The sequence below is a fragment of the Amphibalanus amphitrite genome, unplaced genomic scaffold, assembly GCF_019059575.1.
Source record: "Amphibalanus amphitrite isolate SeventyFive unplaced genomic scaffold, NRLGWU_Aamphi_draft 000010F_arrow, whole genome shotgun sequence".
In the NCBI taxonomy this organism is placed as follows: domain Eukaryota; kingdom Metazoa; phylum Arthropoda; class Thecostraca; order Balanomorpha; family Balanidae; genus Amphibalanus; species Amphibalanus amphitrite.
Window position 1 is genome coordinate 1,629,453 of NW_024881506.1, and position 14,985 is coordinate 1,644,437.

The 14,985-nt window shown below is 48.3% G+C and overlaps 1 long non-coding RNA gene across 1 annotated transcript; it reads left to right on the plus strand.

Annotated features, from left to right (window-relative positions):
* The first annotated feature begins 2,622 nt into the window (after positions 1-2,622).
* On the plus strand, positions 2,623-3,367 carry LOC122381246. Its single transcript, XR_006256501.1, has 2 exons — positions 2,623-2,911; positions 3,176-3,367. It is a non-coding gene; the product is annotated as an uncharacterized LOC122381246 (long non-coding RNA).
* Positions 3,368-14,985: the final 11,618 nt, after the last annotated feature.

A 14,985-nucleotide genomic window follows, 5' to 3' on the forward strand; every position in this document is an offset into this window, starting at 1 on the left:
GTTTTGTTATGCCCGGTAGTTCAGCGGTGAGTCGCTGGCAATCTGGCTCACTGATTCAACCCCTCAGACAGGGGCCCGGGAACGATTTTCAAGTTGGGGGGCGAGCCTAAAATACCTGACATGATGCATATGAAACAGTGGCGTAGCTAGGGGTCTAAGGGGACACGTACCCCCCCCATCGGGTTCAAAGGGACCTTCGGGTCCGAGGGGCCCTGCGGCGCCATTTGACCGCTGAAGGTCAAACCGCTGACGCCCCATGGGGCTCGCACTGAAAACTTTTTTACCATTTCCTGAAGGGTAAACCCGCCATAGCATGGTAGCTTGACACACAGACGTTTTTTACCACCTTCCAGATGGTAAATTTTACTCTTTCATGAAGAGTAAACTCGCCAGGGAGGGGTAACATGACACACAGACGTTTTTTACCATCTTCTGAATGGTAAACTCTTTTGATTTACTCTTGTCTAGAGTGTAACATTTTTTGGGTTACACTCTTTGAAAGGGTAAATCTTAAACGGGACCCTTTTCTAGGGAGTAACGCATCATCTACTCTGTGCTTTACCCTCCTACAGAGAGTATTATCTTCTGGCCTACCCTTTGTCACATGGTAATGTTTACTCTTTCCTTTAGTGTAAACCCCCCAGAGGATGGTAACAGACTCACAGACGCTTGCTTCAGAAGCTTCACGAAGCTTCTGTTAACCGGAGCTCACCAATTAAAAAAAAAAATGTTTCAAGAGCAACAATGTATATTTGGCTTCCGTACAAACAATACGAGGGGCACACCAGCCATGAACATTGTGAGACTCTTCACTTATGCATACGAATTTATACGAAGCGTTCAGCAGTGCACAAGCGGTAAATAAACACCACGATACAACTTGAATGCACTTTGAATGTGAATACAAGACATTCAGCGCCCTCATATTGGATAAGGCACAGCGCACAATATTTGAAGAGAGCGACGGCGTTCCTGGGTGGTCGCCCGTCTGCGTGAGATAATGAGACTGGATCACTACAGTGCAAGGCTTTTTCGAAGTCACCAACAAAATGCATAAGCTTGTAGCATCACAACAAAATTAATGTACGTACTCACAACCTAGGCCACGTGGCCGTGCACGGGGTCCTGTTAACCAGGTCAAATTAGCATCACTCAGCGGCATGCAATGCTCTAGCACATCGGTACTTACAATAAAATGTCCATGCAGAGGCTCTATAGGCGATGAACAACACGCAAGCACAATCACCAACGGCCACGCCGCGCGGCACCGACACTGCTCACATCCGCTCTCGGAGACCAACGGCCGAAAACTGACAGATGCGCGCGGCCTTCAAACCGCAAACGGCCGATCTCGTTTCTGATTGGCTGAGTGATTCCATTTCAAATATCATCTTCACGAGGGTAAACAAGATCCACGCATGAAACGACTATTTGTACACGAGTCACGATACCCAGAAGGAAAGAGTTTTCGTGATGTTCTGGATCGCGAGAGTAATATTGATATTTACATGGTAATAATACTCTTCGCTGGCGAATAAGTTCATATTAACCACGTACCGTTACTATGCACATAATGGTAGCAAAGAGTTACCCTTTCAATATACTCTTATCTTGCTGGTTTGATGAAAATGAACCCTCCAGGAGGTAGTAAAAAAGTTTTGAGTGCGTTAGAGCACCTCATGGGCCCTAAATAGCCACACTAAGATCTCCATAAGGGCCCACGCCGGCTTCTGAGCGCCTCTTGCGCCTTTTCAGGGCACCTCGGTGGTCTCCAAAGGCCCGTTACTGGCCTCTGAGAGTCCTTACCGGCCTATGAGGGGCCAGTTCTAGGGGCATTTCCCGCAGGTGTGATGGTCCCACACTTATTTTTCTGAGGGCCCCATAACGGCAACTATGGGGCCCTCATTGGCGCCTATGAGGGCCCACACCGGTGTCTGAGGGTTTCACACCCCCAACTCTGAGTGCCTACACCAGTGCCTATTAAAATTAAGCCCTGTATCGGCGGCTCTGAGGACCCAACCAACACCTGTGCATCTGAAGGCCACCCACTGGTGACTTTTGAGGGTCCCACATCGGTGAGTCTGAGGGCCCCACCGGCGTCTGACAGTACCATGCCGGTCTCTAAGGACCCCACAGGACTTCTTCTGTCGGCCTAAGGACCCATTGCCGGTCACTGATACCCCCTGCCGGCTTGTAGAGAGTTCGCGTCAGCAGCTCTAAAGCCCCCACACCCGTCTGTAACGGCTCCACACCAGCGTCTATGAGGGCCCACAGCAACGCCTGTAAGGACCCTCATCGGCGCCTCTGAGAGAATCACACTAGCACCTCTGAGCGCCCACACCGGCACCTGCATGACGGCCCCACACCGGTACCTCTAAAGGCCCCTTACCGGCGGCTCTGAGCGCCCTACACTGAAAACAAATTGGCCGGGCTGTGGCGGGTTATCCTTTAATTAAGTGTAAGGTACGTCCGGGTTAATCGCTCAAGTGCGGGTAGAACCATGCGAGTAGATAGGGTACCTGCTTGCGATATCTGGAAACAATAGATAAATCCGCGCTGACAGGGGCTTGATACACTTTTTACGTGTAGTTGCTACCCGACGGTGGCGGATAGCGGGGAAAATCCGGGACTGATAGGTATCGGTTACTCTCGCCAGGCGGATTCATTATATATGTATAGCGCGGATAAGTGTCACGCACTCCCTCACACCGGGTTGTCAAGTTTGCCTGGTGGATTCCTTCACCCGCCAACTGCGGATACACTTCCCGAGCATGCGCGTGCGCATGCGCGTTACCGGCGGTGCACCTCCGGCAACGAATCTCGTGCGACGCCATCATGACTGTGTTGACGGTGCGGTGGTTTGGCTGTGGTACTGCTGTGGACTTCTGGCTGCTGAATTTCGCGGATAGAGGTAAGGACGCTCTTCAAAACTAACTTTTTAATCCGGAGAGATATACAGAGTGAGTGTAACCTTTCATTTAAGGGCAAAATGATTCTTGCAATGCATCTCGTGTAGATATACCCATTGGGTGACCACGTGGACTCGTAATCGTTTTTCTCTGTGGCCATAGGCCATATCGTGCGGCGAATCCAGTAAGGCGAAAGCTCAGATGACAATACACAATTCGGTTTTGTGTATGTGGGAATGGCTTATGATGCGGGCTATTTTTTTCAGGCGTACAAATCGAAATGGGAGGTTTCAACCACTGAAAGCCAAGTGCGAGAGACGGTGACAGACACAAAACGACCGGTGGAGGAGTGGTGTGGCGCAAGGCACCGGGGCCTTATGACCTTAGCTCATATTTAACTCGTATAATTCATGTGTGTGGATATTGTTGTACGTCTAACTAAATACATAAATAAGACCATATTTACCTAAGTGCTTACGAATGTGACAGCAGCCGAATGCATGGGAAGGGGGAATTGGATGCTCAAAGTTAACGAAAATAATAGATTGCACCAATTAACCTGCAGTAAACGGGTAATAAGTATCAGTCAGTGGAGTATATTTAATACCCGGTGTAGGGTGGTCAAAAATGGTGGTGGATAGGGGTACCCTTCAGATGCGGATTTTACTCCGTATCAACGGATCGAGGTACCCGGCAGTGGCGGATATTTAGATTCGAGTAACCCTCCTTGATCGGGTAATCTATACGGATTAACCCGCTGTCAACGGATAAACAGTATCCGCGAGGCACGTATATTTCGTATCCGCTCCAGAGTGGTCAAAAATGGTGGTGGATAGGGGTATCCTTCAAGTGCAGGTTTTACCCGCTGTCGCCGGATCAATTTGTTTTCAGTGTATGCCGGTGATTCTGAGGGTGCTGCCGATAACCGAAGGCACCACATAAGCCCTTAGTGTCGCTGAGCTTTAATCCCATACCGGCCCTCTAATGTATCCCGTGCATCCCATCCCATACCGAGGGCGCCACGTCAGTGCACTCATTGCCCCACACCCCTCCCTCACACCCGGAGCGGGTAAACTGCGTTATACGTATAGCAACGATTTTACCACCGTTGTACGTTATGCATTTCTCAAAGTTGACTGAAAATGGTCCAGTATAAAACTGGCCTGCCAAGCTTATGGCCAAGGTCAGGCCCAAATCAAAGCGGGATGACAATAGCAGATGTTGTCAAATCGATACTTTATCAGCAGAAACCATTCAGATGGCAAGGAAAATGCCGCGTGTTGATGTTTAGATGTATAAAGGAAACAAGAAGGAAAGAAGTCCGGAAAAGGGAGGAAAGACCTTTTCTCGCTGCCTCAATGTTGAGGGGGCGCCGCCCCCTCGGCTCCCAAGTTGGGGGGGGGGGGGACAAGCGCCCCCGCTGCCCCCCCCCCTGTTCCCGGGTCTATGCGGCCTCAGACGCCGGCGGGCTGTGTGGCGAATCACCTTTTACAAATGTGGGGTATTGATAGCGTCATTCAGCATATGTCGGTAGGCGCTAATACAGAGATTTTTGGTGATAACCTGTTTGTTTTCAGGGCGCTGGAATCAGATGATATAGCTCCAATATAGGAGATAGTGAGGTTGTTGATGGTAGGTATCTGAAGAATGTTGTTACCCAACTCAGAATAATTGTAATGTGCCATCGATTGTACCTTTTACCGCAACCCTGTCGATACCTATAGGTATTAGAAGGCTTGCCTGAGTTACTAATAGTCTTAAATTTTGAGAAAAATATCTATCACTAATCAAAATCGTTAGGTACCTATGCTGGTTCTGTTGCTCACCCCTTATCTACAGCATCGGCGCGGCACACGTCTTGGTGATTCCTGCTCTGCTCCTCCTGTTTCGTTTTTTAGCCGTCAACCTTGAAATTTACCACTTTCCTAACAACTCAACAGGAAAAAATGGAACGCGATATTTGGGAAAAATGTGTGATACCGAATTGTTTTATTTCTTCTTAAGCAGTATGAACAAAAATAGAAGTCATTTCTCATTTGAAACTACCCCAATTATCACGATATGATAGTGCCCGTTATTGGCAATGTAGGTGGCAGCACCGTCGACTGCGACTTTTTCGCTGTAACTTTGACCTGCCCGAGCCCCGTCAAATCGCATTTTTACGCAAAACCAACTGCAGGGCTAGTGTTTTGGCATGCTCGCGCAAATTTATATCTTTGTCTAACGCGAATCTGCGACTATCGACACACCCTAGTCAGCATGGCTTCCACCCGGGACCGGTGTTCTTCCCCTTCCCCCCTTCGCGGACGTTTCTTCGGTGGAAGCTTCGAAGTGCTTGGATGGTCGCCGTTGGTTTCATCTTCCACAGTTCCCGACGTGTCCACGCCGCCCACTACACAGTCAATTGCCTCCTCCTCGATCACCTCAATTAATAATGCTCAGGCTGTTGGGAGGTGGCGGTGGTGCTCCTCCGCCGGTTTTCTTTGTTTCGGCCTTGTACCTGCCTACATCTTTCTTGGCTTCAGGGGCAGTGGCGTACGCACATACAGGACATTCCGTGCATGCCCTGTCCCTTTGGCTCATCGTCCCCGGCGCCCTCAGTGACTGGCGCCCCTCTGTCCAGTGTTGGCGCTCCTCCAGTCGATAGCGGCGCGCTTCTAGTTGATGGCGAAGCCCCTCTGTCCAGTATTGGCGCTCCTCTGGTGATAGTGGCGCCCTCCTAGACGATATGGTGGGCCGGTGGCGCCCCTTTGTCCAGTATTGGCGCCCCTCCAATCGATAGCGTCGCGCTCCTAGATGATGGTGGGTGGCGCCCCTCTGTCCAGTATGTCAGTTATGTTCGTTCCGCACGTGTACGAACATAACTGACACATTCAAGTTTCAGATATGTGGCGCCCCCCTTGTTGTTGGCGCCCTCCTTGATTGGCGCCCTCTCGTCCAATGCCCTGGTCCTTCGCAAATTCCTGGGTACGCCACTACGCCACTGTTGGCTTGAAGCTTCAAGTCGTTCCACTTCTTTTTCAAGTTATCAGTGGTACGGCTGATCGCGGTTGCCGCCTGCATTTCTTCTTGTATGATTTTCCAACAACAGCCATGCCAACAATCAAACCTCAAAACCAACTGAACTTGCAAAATTTCACGTGCATCTCGTCAACTGATTGCTGTTGTGCTATATCGGCAATTTGGCTGGTATATGAGTACTAGGGTGTGAAATATCAGAACTTTTTTCTCCCAAACCAATCACTTTTGCTGATTTTTTTTTACCCAAATCCAACTGAAGCCCTGCGACACTTTATTTTTCTCTCCACAGGTACACAAAAATATCGAGCGACGCCGGCCGAACTAAATTTAACCCTCGCCCGGCGAGGGTTAAATTTAAGTGTTAAATCAACGCCGAAGGTGTTAAATCAACGCGAGCGCCGGGCGTTGATGCAAACACCCCCTCCCTGAGGTTTTCCCGTTTCCGCCAAATTTGGCATACCTGATGGTCTTATAACCAACACCATTGAAATGGACATGCCAAATTGGCCTTCAAACATGCATCGCGCAACCCTACTGAAGTTGGGTTCATGTGCTGACCCTTGGTGACCTGACCTGGCATTATCAGTGACCTCCAATAGCAACATAAATTTTATTTTTTCATTCCAGTTTCTAGGTCACTTTCCGTGCCGTGTCCCTCGTTTTCTGGAGCTGGGTCACCTGGAATCGTCGGGCTTTGGGCCCTGATCCCACCCCCGACTCTTCAGAGAGGCACTAGCAGGCGGCGCATCACTACTGGGCCTCGTTTCATAAAAGGAATTACTTACGGCGTTCCGTCAATTATGCCAGATTTGGCGTATTTGATGCCAATTCGGTTTCATAAAGCCGGAGACCGGAGTAATTCACGCCATCGAAATTACGGAGCTTCATTTACGGCAAATGCTCGATTCCGGACCAATTGATGCCATCTGGGTTTCATAAAACGACGTAATTAACGCCAAATATTTTATCAAGCTCTTGATATCAGTGGTGTAAACTACGCACAAAAATGTTGCGTGATTTTGAATTAATGTGAAGATTGGAAGCTAATTTTTAATATATTTTATATGTTGAGCCCGGTGAGGAAGAAAGAACAGCCAAAATGAGAAAAAGAAACTGCAAATCTTCTGTACCAGTCGCTTTTTGTGGCCACTATCGGAATTTTGTTTATTCGCCGCGCCGCGCCACTTTCGTAGTTATGCACTTCTGCTTAGCTGGCTTTCTGCTGTTTTTAATATATTGTTTTAATAAAGGATGGTCATCAATATCAATTTTGTTTTTTCATAAATAATTTTTAAGATTTAAAATCAACATAATTGTTTTATAAATTCTCGTAAAAAAGTAAGTGTTGACATGAAATTGTAATTTGTAGGACGCTTGATAAATTACGGTAACTACGCAAATCTGCTTAGTTACGGAGGTGTAAACAATTCCAGTTGTGGCTTTGTGAAACGGATTTATTTGCGCTCCGTAGTTTGAAAGGGTGTGAATTACGGAAAGGTGTAAGTTACGGCAGAGTTTTATGAAACGAGGCCCTGGTTTCTTCTTGCGCTGTTTCTATCTCAAAATCTACCAGAAGTGGACGCTTCTTTGGCGTTTTGCCGTTCATCGTCAACGGTTGATCTCAAACTGAGAGCACTTCGTTCGCAATCGTGTGATGGGTCGGTATGAGCCATGAGGTCTCCGATGTCCGTACCACAGTCGCCGACTAATTACCGATTATAGTTCGTTTATTTTAAGTTTGCCCCTCGCTGTAAACGTCTCTTTGAACACAGCACGAGAAATGCTAGCTGAATTACTGAGAAAACTGGTTGGCGCACATTGTATTGGAGATATGAACAATATTTTCAAAATAAGTTTTGAACACCGACGATGTAACGTTAACCCTCGCCCATGTAGGGGGGGGGGGGGTGGTGCAACCCCCCCTGAGGTTTTTCTTAGCTACACGCCGAACCGTTTCAGATAGCCTGCTCAAATTTTCAGTACCCTATGGGGCATCCTTTGCGCAACTTTTGGTATTTTTTTTTGTCAAGGTCATGTCAGGTCACGGAGTTATGACGTCATAAAGGGAACAACCTCCGGCCAGATTTACGCTACATTGGAGATTGCTTCACATTGGTATAAATGCCGACTGACCTGACACACTGATGGATTGTTTTAGAATCATAACTGGCTGATTTGACATTGGCACAATGTCCGTTGACCTTTTCAAGGTTACTAAAGGTCAAGGTCAGGTCAGTGACCTCGGTTGACCTGTAATGACTTCTTGCACTTGTATGCCTTTTCGGGGTATTTTGATGCCCTGAATTCGAATTTGCTATCCATTTCAGGCATCGTCGGTTGTTTCTTGTAGTTCATTTTGGGTCAGGGTCAGGTCAGTGACGTCACACGCCTGACGTGACCCAATGCACAAATGACCTTGCAGACTTCCGATGCTCCCAACGCACCATTTTTAGAGTCATGACATCGAAATACACACCAAACGATAGAGAATTGATCAAGGATCACGAAAGTGAAGGTTTCAATTCGATATCTCTTACCGTTTTGCCGCAATCGGCGCGGAAATCTGAAAAAGTTAGATTTTTCCGAAAATTTGACCTTTGACCGGTCATAAGTAGGTCAAATGTTGACCTAGGACCAAAAAATATACCACCAATCGCGAGATCTCGTTGAGAGCAATCCGTTGGTCTTTTCCGCTAAGCTCTACGACGCTCCGTTTTCAAACGCCAGGGGGGGGGGTCGCTGCATCCGCCCTGCATTCCAGTCAGCAAATAATAGTTCTTGTGAAATACGGCCCGAATCGTGTGCCTCGGTTACATGAGCGATCCGTTCCAAATACGCACTACGCTAATTCGCATCTGCTCCCCAAGAACGCATTCAGTGCACCGACTACATGAGCAAATTCGTATCAGTGACGTCAAACGGATCTACTAGGTCGTTAAGGCGGTCGTTATTTTACTCAAGTAAGGTAAAATCGCATTTATTTCAGTCCACCTTTTGTGTAACGACATGAAACTTGCAACATGTGCTAACTGAAATCTTGTCTTCAAAATTGCTATAAGCATTTGGTAACAGGTCCCATCGGTCAACCACCCCAGCCTTCAGAACTCGCACCTACTTCCAATCACCGTTCAGGCGCACGTGCTTATCTCAGCACTCCACTGAGCATTGAAATACCGCTCGGAAAACCCCTTATTGATGTTTTTACGTCTTTTTATTTTCCTGATTGCCACATCCGTAAAAGTTATTCCCAGAAACAGAACGTCTTCCGGCGATCCGAACAGATAGAAGCTGGACGGCGCCAGATCAGGGCTATACTCCAGCATTTCTGTACTGACAGAGCAAAGTCGCTCCCACACTGATGCCTAGTCTGGCATCCTTCTGTGTTTGAATGATCTCTTTTGGTATCCATCTCAGGCAGACCTTGAAAATATATAGCGTATCTGATGACACCTGTAGCTGATTTGACATAACACTTCACACCGTAAATGAAGTCAGTCACGCGGATGCTTTGGGTCTCCATCATCAGCTCGCTGACTTCACGGATTGTGACAGATCCAGTGGGTCCTGCAAGCATAGGTCTGCCTGCCGCAGAATTTTGTCTCTTACACTGCCGTATCACTACCCACTGCCCACCACTAAGCATTGGTAATGGCCATATGGCGTCATCAGGGTACAATTTGCTGCCGACGCCGGTTTTGAGATGAACTCGAGGCTCACCTGACAAAACGGCGCTTCCCAAACGGAACGGTGCTGCATCAATGTTTTCATACCGATCATGTTCGGACAAGTTTTCAACCTACTAAAAACGGTTGGATACGTTATGTAGCAAATTTTTCGTAGATTCAGATGACATATTTTATTTTGTTTAACTTGTTAAGGTTAATGAGCAATAGCACATTTTACCTTACTTATTGAACGACCTAGTAGTTTGGCTCTCGGCCCGATGCGCATTACAAACGGAATAGCATACAAATGTGGCGCACTTCCGTAGCAATAGAGGTGACTGAATTAAAAACTTAATATCTTATGTCTTTTTTGCATTTAATCTGCTCAAAACATTCTCAATTAACTTAACAAAAAAAGTTAAACATAAAGTTGTCTTGCTTTGACTCATTGAGCACTTGCCTCTCTTGATTCGTCTGTAGTGCTGTCAGAAAAATGTTTCAACTGAAAGTACTTCGATATTTTCTTTTTGGTTTTTACTATATTTATTTTTGAAAACTTGACAAAATACCGACATATTTTTTTAATTATTATTTCAAAAGAAGCAAATGAAAAAAATACCTATTATTTTGCATTTTAATGTTTCTTTTTGGAAAGAAATAGTTCCTGTAATACTTATCTTGGTCCTATTCGCTTCTAAGCCTCTTTCCCTGCGGATTTTGTTCGGACCGCCGATTCGTATTAGCAGGTGGATACATGAGTCGGTAGTACGCTCCTGATTCGCATTAGCGGTGAATCCGATCGTGATACGTATTTGCTTTGCTCATGTAACCGCGGATCGCATCGCCGATTCGTACTAGCAGGTGGCTACATGAGTCGGTAATGCGTTCCTAATTCGAATTAGCGGCTAAATACGTATTTACTGTGCTCATGTAACCCCGATATATAATGTGGAAGGCGCATCGGCCGCCAGATGGTGTCCAACGGTGCCGCCATGTTGCGCAGACCAGGAAGCGGCCGCCGCCTGTGTTGGGGAATAGGGAATTCGGGACCTCGATTTGCGTTTGCGGTCGCTGCATCCGCTACGTTCAAGCTATGTGGACACGGAACCCGCATCTTACGCAGAATTGAGTGGAGAACAAGATGAAATCCTAAAAAAATCCTCTGATACAAGGAACTAATGTGTTAAACCTTTATAAGTCAATGGGGAAATATGAAAATTGCTATTTTGGCGCCGATAATGATCTGAAACCATCTCAAGCATATAGAATCATGATTTCATGCACTCCTTGCAAGGTTCTATGCTTCATATTTGCATTGTTGCCCTTGCGTGACGTCATTTGTGACGTCACAAGGGTCACAATTTTTCTTCAATAACTCCCGATCAAATTGAGCTAGCGAGTCGGGAAAGCCACCAATGGACTCAGGAAGACCTGCCGAATCGAATGATATCCGACATGACCTCTTTCGACCAACTTTGTGACCTCGGGATGCTGACCTGACCTTGACCTGAGGTCAACGCCCTAATTTGACATGAATCGAACAAAAAGTATATCACTCGATGCGCCTGAGCTAGCTGAACACGATGATGCCAAAATCGCGGCTCTACGGCCATTTTTGGCGAAGTTATCTACCATTAACCGAACCCGTACCTTAGATCACTTGACCTGACCTCAGAGGTCACCGGTTGACCTAAGACCTTTAAAGCGGGTTCCTACCAGTCACTCTGCATTATACTTTGCCGCATACGACCACTTTACCGCTTAATTCTAGTTAAATTAGCGGCGCATTAGCGAGGTGGGTTCAATCAACCCCCTCGGCCGGGGCAAATGTAGGTCCGGCGAGTGAATTTGAGGAATTCTGAAGATGCGATCGTGTTCCCCACTCAATTCTGTGTAAGATGCCGGGCTCCGTATCTACTATCTACGTAACTTGATCGTAACGGATACGGCGGCCGCAAACGTAAATCGAGGTCCCGAATTCCCTATTCCTCAACACAGGCGGCAGCCGGTTCCTGGTCTGCGCAATATGGCCGCCACCGTTAGACACTACGGCCAATAGGATTGAAGCGGCAGTGCTCCCCTGTGATATACCTTTTTGCTGTTTTATGAGCCGCGTCATATTTGAGAGCAAATATATTTGCTGCCAAATTTCCCTCCATATTGACATGAAGTAAATTCTTCATTACGTCACAGATCCGATCTAAATGACGTCACAATGAAATATAAAAGGTGCAATATCTCAAAAAGTGTTAGATGAAAACGCGTAAAAACTTGCAGAATTCGTCACTATAGCATGAGTAACATTTCCGAATCCTAAACGGTACTTTTTAAAAGGTGGGATAGTCCATTTAAATCGACCGTTTTCAAGCGACCCTCACACGTAAGCCAAAAGAGAAAGTGCCAATGTTATTGTGGAGAAAGGTAGCCTCAAGCTTTCCGTACAATAGTCAGGGGAAGGAGGCCCAATTTTGGGCCGAATAACGCAAAATTGGGTAGAGCTTAGCAAAGGGTGGTTTCCGGGACAAAAATGACCGCTGAACCCGAATCTGACCGGTGCGCACCTCTAACTAATGTTGCACCACTTCCAGAGCACGTGCAACTGCGTGGCTCATCTTTTTTGGAGAATGGTACCTTTTTAATGAATTGCAGTGTAACGTCGTTGATATTTGAGATATTGTTTTGAGATTTTGTCCCTGTGCTAAAAACACATGGCGTAATTGAAAGCTGAAGTTTTGCAATGTTCGGGCAACCGATGACGTCACTGTCACGTCATTTACCTATAAATGAGTTGAAAAAGTCGTCTTGCCCTTAAAGCATTTAACTTTATTCCCGTCGTATGCAAATCAGAGAAGGGAAAATAATCAAACATGATCTATGAACATTTCTGAGTCGGATTATGCTAAAATCGTTTTTGTAGAGGTACATGTGAGTCACGTTGAGAACGTGACAATCCAAGTCACCACCTGACAGATTTGGTCAAACTGGATGAAGTAGTACAGCAGATTGATAAATCACGTGAAACCGGATATTTTTATATCATTTTTACGATTTTTACTGTGTTCTGGCGCTGCGACGGCATTTAAATCAGAATGCTGTTGGCGTTGAATTGACTAAATATCGTTCCTTTGGTCTTATTTATAGTTCAAATTGTATATTTTTATCTATTTCAAGTAAATATCCATTCCTATGAATAACGGAAAGTCAGCGTGGGTTCAGCCTAGTCGTTACGCGCGTTTGGGTAGCGATAAAAAATGATCCAGAACTGTGCTTGTCATGAAGACTGGGAAAGAAAATAAACAGCTGTGGTTTATCAAAAAGGGCAAAAATCACCTTTGTAGGAAAGTGAAATATCTTGGATATTTGAGAAAAACAATCTAAGATCGAAGCGAGACCACACGATAGACGATGCAGGAACAAAACAGTACCTACAAAAAAAGATCTGACAACCGAATGCCTCCCGTAAACCTGTTTTGTGTGAAGTGCATTTTCTTGGGACTACATTGCAAGTGAAAATTCATTTCTATCAAAGAAGCATGAATTCGTGATTGCCCTATAAAGTTGAAGCTTGGTGACACCTTCAACATGCATGCGGCTCGACACTATCAGATGCTCTTGGAACACACATGGAACCGTTTTAGACAGCTGCAGATTGATGATGACGGGCACGACGAGCTGAATATGGAGCTCTCCCGACTCACCCGTCTGAGTCCAAAAGAGATTGAATAGTACCAGCATGCGGCTGCTGGAGAAGGGAGAGCCGGAGCTGGCAGTACGGACCAAGGAGCTGGCAGGCCGGGAGTATGGACGCCTGACGCGACTCCCTCCGGACGATCCCGCTCGGAAGCTCATTGATAAGACACCGCCACCTAGACTGCAGTACAGAGCCCACCTCCATTGGATGCGGAAGAAACAGGAAGCCCAGGAGGTGGAAGTGCCGGCGCCGTCGCCGCCAGATGAGGACGTTGCTGGCCTCCAGCATCGACCCTGTTTCCGACGAGTGGGGAAGTGGGTGTGCGAGGAAGCTGGACTGGATGGAGTACCCGTAGCCCCACTAACACTGCACCAGGGAGAACCGCCGTAGAAGCAATACAACACCAACGTCCACTTCGGCTTGAAGCTTCCGAAACCTACCAAGAGGACTGACCCACCAGAATTACGGAAGGCTGCAACCCTGGAGGCCCTGGCCGCTTACTCAAATCCAGACCTCACAATCTGGTCTGATGGCTCTGCCCTAGACGGTACCAAGAAAGGCGGCGGAGGAGCCCTCCTCGAACTGCACCGTGAGGGGCGCAAGATCGAATGTACCGTACCGGCAGAAGTCGTATGCAGCAGCATGCAGGCGGAGCTGGCGGCGATGGCGGAGGCGTTAAAATGTTTCCTGGGACAGCCGGAGCCATCCCTCGCTGCCATTCGGTCTGTCCTGCTCTGCTCGGACTCCCTGTCCGGCCTCCAACTGCTCAGCCGAAGCCCGGCAGCGCAGAAATCGGCCCTGACACAGGGCATCTTGGCTCTCCTGCACTCTGCCGCGGCCGGGGGCAGAGCTCCAGTGAATCCCGGGCCACGCGGGGGTCAAGGGTAATGAAGAAGCGGACCGCCTAGCAAACATCGCGGCGACGTCAGGCGACCAGCGTCGGATCCCAGTTGACCTGGCCTGTGCGCGCACCGCCATCAGACACTGAACCGGCCTGCTCACCCTCGATCGCTCCAAGCACCACCCACATCTGGGGAACACCCCTGGCCACGACGACCTCGACCGATGGGGACAGACCACTGTCTCGCAGATCCGCAGCGGCTGCTCACCCCTGGTCCGGGCCACACTCTTCCAGGGCCCAGTTTGGATTGGCCTGGCCTCCAGCTCTCTCTGCGGACAGTGCGGCGAAGAAGACACGGTCGCGCACCTGCTATGCGAGTGCCCGGCCGCGCAAGAACGCGAACCCGGCTCTGAGGGCCGCTCCCCACCCTCTAGGATGTGCTCTCGGGGCCGGCTAAATACGTCACGGAGTTCCTCGACCGAGTGGGGCGGACCACGCCACCTGTGGGTCAGCCCCGGTCTGCCGCGCCCTAGGGCACGGTCGGCAGTGGGCGGAAGAAGAAGAAGGGAGAGCCGGCTGACGCATCGGAACAGGCGCATCTATCCGAGTCCTGCGTCGAGAACGACGAGTCGCTCTGCTCCGTCGACCTGGCCGGCGACTTCACGTACCGGCTGGTTGGCGTCGTACAATTTATCGGCTGTTCCAAGCACTCGGGATACTACCTATGTGCTGTGCCATGTACTGTACAGGATGGGACGGTCCGCTAGATGGACGAGGCAGACGTCCTGGGCGAAGGCCGCCGCCCAGTGTGCACAGAGTCACCGTGCCTGCGGCCGGCAACCGAACGCCTCCTGATAG